The 7,697-nt window shown below is 40.9% G+C and overlaps 1 protein-coding gene across 1 annotated transcript in view; it reads right to left on the reverse strand.

Moving 5' to 3' along the window:
• Nucleotides 1-7,697, reverse strand: part of LOC101291621 (polyadenylate-binding protein 1-like) — a 26,569-nt gene that overhangs the window by 15,689 nt on the left and 3,183 nt on the right. The window lies entirely within an intron of this gene.

The raw sequence follows: 7,697 nt of genomic DNA on the forward strand, positions 1-7,697 counted from the left end.
TATAGCCGACGAAATATAGTATGTTTCGTCGGCTAAAGTCATCACAGACGACCTTTTCCCGACGAAATCTTAGCCGACGATGGCTCGTCGGCTAAGATATTAGCCGACGAATTAAGCTAACAGGCCAACGAAAATTTTTCGTCGGCTAAAGTGCTTGTCCTGGTAGTGTAGAAGGGTTTAGCCGACGAAACGTGCCATAATTCGTCGACTAAACCTTACTAAAAAAATTAAAAATACTATAGCCGACGAATATTTTACATGTTTCGTCGGCTATAAGTCCATTCCAGTAATAAAAAAAACACGAAATTTCTAAATTATCATTCCAAGCAAGCTGCAAAATACACCAAAACAATTTCATATAACCAACAACAAGCACATAAAACTATATAATTCATCAACTACACAAAATCTAGATCGTCTAAATTAATATCCGGTTCTAGGGGCTGCTGCGGAGGTTGCAGCGGCTGAGGTAGAGGTATAAGCGTAGGCATGGGCAGAGACGGAAGTCCCTGAAGCTGGGCAGCTGTAAACTCCTGCAAGTACTGGAACATATGCTGCTGCTGGGCCTGCTGGGTGGCATATACCGCGGAAGTATAGGCAGCCTGAGCAGCTTCCTGTTCCCGTAGTCTCTGAACTTCCGACTCTAGCTGAGTCGTCCTGCTGGTGGTCGAGATCCTCTTGCTGGTCGAGGCTGCCTTTCGTTGAAATCCTGGAGTGGTCGTCAGGACCCCCTCGCCCTTCTTTCCTAGACCCCGGCAGTAGAAGTTGTTTGCTCACGGTGGGAAGGCTGTACCCATGATCCTCGCCCTAACCCTCGGATCCGAAGTGTCGATCCGACACATGGCTTCAGACATCTCTTCCTCCTGTGTGTCCGGCCATGTCTCCCTCACTATAGCACTCATCACCTCGTCACTAGCCTCCCTCACATTCGCCTAATTGGATAGGAAAAAAATGATTAATTAACATTTTGACACATATATAAATAAAATTTAAAATTTAAAAACGTAAGATGACTTACAATATCCTCCTGGGCGTCAGGATATACCTTCTCGTACGTATAGACGTACCGGTTGACTTCTGGATGTTCCCTGGCCGCCTCGTCCATGAAGACAGCAAACGGTCTAGAACCGGCATGATGGTTCCTTGTGTTGCGTTGCCGGTTCTGAGCGTTCGCCCGGGAAACGGCATTCAAAGAAAAAATAAACTATTAGTAAAATATTTAAAAACGCATGTACTTAATGACAAATTAACTAATTAATTTTTTTTAAATACCTGTTTACGAGAGTTGTTGAATTCTGATGTTAGAAGCCAACGCCACTCGTACTCCCTGTACTGGAACTCAACAAGGGTACCAGAACGTGCGTTCCCGTGCGTAGTCCAGTGGGTCTGCAACTCGTTCTTCCACTCCTTGTACCTATAGATACAACAAAAATATTAGAAATATTATTAATATCACATACAATTTTGTTTTTTTCATTAACTTCCCAACGTACCTTCCCCCATGCACAACGTCCGCCCAGCTATTCTTCAGGTGCTCGGGAACCTCAAACCACACCTGCATTTAACCGTTTATTAGTTTAGTTTTTCGAGAAATCAACAATGTAATACATAATATTATTGAGGCATTTTGTAAACTCACCGCCATCGCGTTGTGGACCATGTCCTTAACCTCTTGCGGGACCTTGCCCCAGTCTGACCACAACATAGGGACTCTATCCCTAATGAGCACTCCCACGCGGCCGGAGTACGTCTTCGACTTCCCGCCCGATACTATGTCGACATCCCCGTCAGTAACGATGATGATCCTCTGTGAGGTACTGACGGTCTTCTCGAGAGCCTTCCCTGTAACGGGGCCTCTCTTCTTCTTTGTCGGCTTCGCTCCGACGGTGCCTATCACATGATAAACCAAATTGATTATTAAAATCGGAGACCCTTTATTATTCATTATAAGAAAACAAATCATTCATCTTTTATTACCTGAGGACGATGCGGTGGACGCGACAGATTCTGTCTCTGTCGCCGATGATGATACCCTCATGGAAATAAGAGGCGTATCAAAAGGCACGAACCGGTACGCCGCTGATGGAGCCACTGGCGGGGGCAGTGGATAAATTGGCGTCCCTGAGCCATCGACTGCAGGTAAGGCCGGTATCATCCGCGGAAGGAACAGATGAGGCGGCGACATCTGTACCCCAGATGACCCACTATCCGAAGGAGTAGGACCCGGAGTATCTCAGGCATACGAGGTGTAGACACCTCCGTCTGGGTCTAAGGCCACAGCTGCCTCGAGGAATGAGGGACGCCCCGCTGCCTCGATAAAGGGGGCACCTCCGGCTGCCTCTGCGCCGTCTCCAGAGGGGTCGCACGTCTGGCTGTCATGGGGCCCAGAAACAACGTTTGAGGGTTACTAGAAGTTCCCTAAGACGATTCGGACCTTTGGCCCTTCGAACCCTTCGTCGATCTAAAATTACCGCTCATCCTATTTAAAATATTAATTTGAATCAAGGCCAATGTTTTAAAAGGCTAAGGTGTAGCCGAGGCTATGGAGTGAGAGCCTCACCAAGGCGTCAGCCTTTCGAAAAAAAAATTTTAGATTTGTAACTTTTTAAAATTAATTTTTTAAGCTCCTAACTTTTAGATTTATATTTCATGACAAGAAGAGGAGGTCAGTTTCATGCTTATTTTCATATTCGTAACAACACCACAAAATCAAACAATGTAAACCCATTCAATTAGTCAACAAAAAAAAATACCCACCAGTAAAAACAGAGGAACGAAAATCTAACCCTATAGCATGAACAACAAGAATATGTGCACAAAGGGTGAATAATGATCCACAAACAAAAACAAGAAATGAAATTGAATATCTATTTTAGAGAAAGAGGAGGCAGAAATCTCAAGCACAAAGACAAACATTACTTCATAGCAGCTAGCATGTCTAACATGATATACGAAAGAGAGCAAAAATCCCTAAATTCAAGAGAAATGCACTTTACCTAATGTACATTAGTTAGATTTTGGAATGTCCAAACTTAACTATTTATTCAATTCAAGTACTAGTCAATGTCTATAAATCCAAATTTCCGGAGACAAATTTACATGTGTTTGGATGCTCCCAAACTCTAACATATACACTTCCTAAATACTTTCCACATTCCCTACCATGAAATTTCCCGATGACGAGCTAAAAGTGGTGCAAACATTGCAATTGACCAGAAAATCAAAGCAAACACAAAACGAAATGTGAAACAGAAAACCTACAGTTCCGCAGAAATGTACTCTAGGAGGAGGAAGGGCTCGAGGCTGGAGCAGCAGGAGGAGGAGGGAGGGCTCGAGCGCGGTGAGGGCTCGAGGAGGCGGAGGAGGCTAGGGTTTTTTCTCGCGCTGTGGAAGCTGTCGAGCGCTGGGTCTTCGTCTGTATACCGTATAACTTTAGCCGACGAAATTTTTACTTCGTCAACTAAACCATTATATTCGTCGGCTAAAATTTGAAATTCGTCGGCTAGACATTGAAATTCGTCGGCTAAACATTTGTAATTCGTCGGCTAACCTTTGAAATTCGTCGGCTAACCTTTGAAATTAGTCGGCTAAAGTACTTTATACATTCGGCACATTGTGATTGTGATGAACAAACTTGAGAAACGAAAATCCGACCGTCAGATCTGACCATCATGATAAAATACATGTATAGGAAAAAATTCATATTGGTCCGACAAGGTTAAGGGCTCGATCTGGACGGTCAATCTTTCGTAAGTCAAACCCCTAAACGCACGGAAAAGGTCGTTGGATCGTCTAAATTACGTGTTTTGGCCGAACCTTCAACTGAAAATAGTTTCAAATCGATGAGACGCAAAAAGTCGTATAAAAATTTTACGGAAAATAAGCACCAAAGATAAGGCTACCCATAGGGATAAAGAATGGAAAATTGCATTGACCGCAACTATCGACATCGAGACATTACCGGAATACCGTGATTTTTCAACCGTGGACGTATTTCACCATTCTAGTCATATCTTATTTCACTACTTTTTTGCGTTTGAAAGTTCTACGTATAGTTTGTTTTTGAAACGGAACATTTACTTAACACTAGGTAAACAAGTTATACAAGATTAGTAGGCATGTTGTGATTGTGATGATCAAACTTGAGAAATGAAAATCCGACCATCAGATCTGACCATCATGATAAAATACATGTATGGGAAAAAATTCAACTTGATCCGACAAAGTTAATGGCTCGATCCGGACGGTCAATCCCGTAAGTCAAACCCCTAAACGCATGGAAAAGGTCGTTGGACCGTCTAAATTACGTGTTTTGGCCGGACCTTCAACTGAAAATAGTTTCAAATTGATGAGACGCAACAAGTCGTATAAAAATTTTACGGAAAATAACCACCGAAGATAGGGTTACCCATTGGGATAAAGAATGGAAAATTGCATTGACCGCAACTATTGGCACCGAGACTTTACCGGAATACCGTGATTTTTCAACCGTGGACGTATTTCACCATTCTAGTCATATCATATTTCATGACTTTTTTGCGTTTGAAGGTTCTACGTATAGTTTGTTTTTGAAACGGAACATTTACTTTACACTGGGTAAACAAGTTACATAAGATTAGTAGGCATGTTGTGATTGTGATGATCAAACTTGAGAAACGAAAATCCGACCGTTAGATCTGACCATCATGATAAAATACATGTATGGGAAAAAATTCAACTTGATCCGACAAGGTTAAGGGCTCGATCCGACAGTCAATCCCGTAAGTCAAACCCCTAAACGCATGAAAAAGGTCATTGGACCGTCTAAATTACGTATCTTGGCCGGACCTTCAACTGAAAATAGTTTGAAATCGATGAGACGCAACAAGTCGTATATTAGGGTATTCGTTGGCTAAGGTTTAGGGTTTAGGGTTTAGCCGACGAAATATTAGGGTACTCGTCGGCTAACCGCATCTTAGCCGACGAATTATGGTACATTTCGTTGGCTAAGATTTTTTAAGCCGACGAATTATGGTATATTTCGTCGGCTAAGATTGTTTAAACCGACGAATTATGGTATAATTCGTCGGCTAAATTATAAAAAATACAATTAAAAAAACAGAAAGTATTAGTAAACCACACCAACTTCTTGTTCATATATCACCAAAATTCATATAAAATAACAGAAATATGAATTCAACATATGTAAACTATAAAGGTAATACATTCTTTTTTATTACAATAAATTAATGTAATCGGAATTAAAACTAAGGCTCGTAATCGGAATAATCCGATGAGTCTTCTTCGGTGTCAGAATTAATTTCTAGTAATCTATGTCTTTCCTCATTGCCAAATGTCTTCTTATAAGCATTTTTTTAGATCAATGCGTGCCTTAGGACTGTCTTTCGTCTTCCCCTCCAAGTTCAGCACTGTGCCCACCACACTGTCGCAAACATTCTTTTCTATGTGCATCACATCTAGGTAGTGTCTGATCAACAACTTACTCCAGTATGGGAGTTCCCAGAATATGCTCTTATGTGTCCAGAATTTGTACCAGTCGGGTTTTTCAGGTATTGCCGCCACAATATTGGGATGATTGTTGAGCTGCCCAAAATCATACTCATTAAGCACTACTAAAATTTCTTCCCCCGTCCATCTTCTGGGAGGCACACCGTTTTCTACGGTCCCATCAAATGTCTATGCATCGAACCGCCATTCGTGATCATATGGAAGGAGAGTATGGTAACCCAATTTGCATATCTTGTTGCAATGACTGCTGCTTCCCTCATCGCTAAGGCACTCTGGACAAGCCTTGTATCCCTTAACAACGTTGCCCGACAACATCCCACGGGCAGGAAAATCACTGATGGTACCAACAACCATGACATGCATCTAGAACATCTCGTGCATGTACTTGTCATAAGTGGGATGACCAACGTCCCATAAAAACTTAAGCTCTTCAATCAAAGGTCTCAAATACACATCGAGACACTTCCCTAGATAACCGGGCCCCGGAATCAACAAACTCAACATATTGTATTCCTTCTTCATGCACATCCATGGAGGAAGGTTGTACGGTACCAAAATCACCGACCATACACTCTATTGAAGACTCATGTTGCCAAAAGGGTTGAACCCGTCGGATGAGAGCCCGAGCCTCACATTTCGGACCTCTGACGCAAAATGAGGAAACTCCCTGTCTATATGCTTCCAAGCCTCCCCGTCAGCAGGGTGTATAAGGGTATCTTCGTCATGTTTCAACGGGAAATACCGAAGTACCTTCACATGTTTCCTATTGCCTGCAGGAGTCAGCTTATACCTGTCAGTGTGACATACCAGACATGCGTCAAGGCCACCAAGGTCATTCCCTTCTGGATCTTTACCCCAGAAGAGAACGCAGTCATATCTGCATGCATGGATCTTGATGTAGGAAAGCCCAAGATCTTTTAGGATACATCGGACCTCATGATGAGTCGTAGGAAGACGATGACCGTGGGGCAGCATCGAAGCAATGTACTGTAGATAATCATCAACAGCCTTCACGGTCGATTTTGTCTCAACTTTAATCTTCATTACGTCCATCACACTTTCAAGAACAGTCTTCTGACAACCGGGGTACACAGGGGTCTGTTGGAAAGCAAGCAGTTTGTTGTACTTGTCAATACCAGCAGTGTTGACAACTCTAGGAAAAGGCTGCACCGGCTCAGGCATATACTGTCCTTGAGCGCATACACCGCTCTCATAAGGAAACATGTTGTTGAGGAAGGCCGTTGTTGGGTCGTTGGATGTACTACCCGTCTCAGAAAATTGCCCATGATCATGCAAACCCCTTGATGATGTTTCACCGTGATATAACCAACATGTGTACTTCTCCCAAAACCCGTTACTCTTCAGGTGCTGCCATACTTTGTCAATCAAAAATCGATGTATATCGCTGCGACACTGACATTTCGTGCACAGGCAATAGAAAATTGTATTCCCGTTAGCATTAGCCAGCGCATATTCCAGAAAACTCATAACTCCTTTACCATATCTTTTGTCCCATTTTGGAAGCGAAATCTAACTCTTATCCATATCCTGAAAATATAACAAAATATATATGTATAACGCTAGCTAATTATTAATTAAATTCCATGTCATATATAAAATCTCAATTCATTTAGTATATATTCTACGTACTACAACTAATTAATAACAAATTAATTAACACATATATATATACACATAATAATTACATAACAATATTATATATATCAACATCATCACAAAATCATCATCAACTCATAACATCAACAACTTCATACCATCAACACAATATTATAATTAATTAACATATATATATATATATATATATATCTACTACTTATGAACAACAACTTCATATATATTATCAAATCATCAACCAAATCGATCAACATATATATATATACATCCAACGTACTCAAAATCGATCAACTCATAACAATATTATATATCAACATCATCACAAAATCATCATCAACTTATATCATCAACAACTTCATACCATCAACACAATATTATAAATTAATTAACATATATATATATATATATCTACTACTTATTAACAACAACTTCATATATATTATCAAATCATCAACCAAATCGATCAACATATATATATATATATATACATCCAACGTACTACAAAATCTATCAATTCAATCACACTACAAAATCGATACAACTACAAAATAAAA

Source organism: Fragaria vesca, linkage group LG4, assembly GCF_000184155.1.
Source record: "Fragaria vesca subsp. vesca linkage group LG4, FraVesHawaii_1.0, whole genome shotgun sequence".
In the NCBI taxonomy this organism is placed as follows: Eukaryota; Viridiplantae; Streptophyta; class Magnoliopsida; order Rosales; family Rosaceae; genus Fragaria; species Fragaria vesca.